This window comes from Corvus brachyrhynchos, unplaced genomic scaffold, assembly GCF_000691975.1.
Source record: "Corvus brachyrhynchos isolate BGI_N302 unplaced genomic scaffold, ASM69197v1 scaffold281, whole genome shotgun sequence".
NCBI lineage: Eukaryota > Metazoa > Chordata > Aves > Passeriformes > Corvidae > Corvus > Corvus brachyrhynchos.
Genome location: NW_008236509.1, coordinates 340,883 through 341,665, shown reverse-complemented (window position 1 = coordinate 341,665; position 783 = coordinate 340,883). Strand labels below are relative to the sequence as shown.

The 783-nt window shown below is 55.2% G+C and overlaps 1 protein-coding gene across 4 annotated transcripts in view; it reads right to left on the bottom strand.

The window, feature by feature from the left end:
• Nucleotides 1-783, bottom strand: part of CUNH15orf52 (chromosome unknown C15orf52 homolog) — a 33,435-nt gene that overhangs the window by 12,020 nt on the left and 20,632 nt on the right. The gene's annotated exons all lie outside the window — the stretch shown is intronic.

The following is a 783-nucleotide window of genomic DNA, read 5'->3' as shown; positions in this document are numbered from 1 at the left end:
AGGGAATAATAGTGCAGAACTGAGTCCTGGGGTGCTAATTACCAGCGGGTAATTCATCACCTCATGCACGTGTCCTTCCACACCAGCCACCCTCACACCTTCCCCAAAGAGGAATTAACTCCTCAGCCTTGCACTGCGGATAAGAGAAGCAGCAGGAAGGAGGGACTGAAAGCCCTGTTACCAAGGTGACCCATCTGCGTGGGCCAGAGCTGGGGTGGCACCAATTGCTCCTCCATTCCTCAGCTGGCAGGAGCTGGGGACCTGACACCATGTCCCCAAGGAGACAGAGGTGAGGTCCACAGAAAGGTACTGTCCCTCAGCTGGGGCACAGCCTGGTAGTGCTCCCCTCTGTTTCCAGCCCCATGGTAAGGCACAGTGGGTCCTGCCAGGATGGATCCTGATGCATCCATAAAGCCAAAAGCAAGGGAAGGACTGAGGCTGATGCCTGTGCTCTCTTGTGGGGAGAGGCAGAAGCGGCTGGGGGCCCACAGAGCAGGAGGAGCTGGTCCCTCACCTCAATTACAGCGTAGCTGTGGTTAGCTGGACCACAGGCTATTGTGCTCCCCCTTCCTGCTCTGGGAGGCTCAGCTGGAATTAGTGTCTAAGAGCCCATCTGTGTCCTCCTAATGAATCACACTGAGGTGGGGTTATTCTATTTGTGCTCCATTAATTAAAGCATCTGCAGGCTCGAGGGAGCCAGCATGTCTCCAGGCTTTGCATTAAACAGTCAGTGGGAAGGCCTGTGCTTTAATTTACCTCCATCCCACTCAGCTCCTGCTGCAG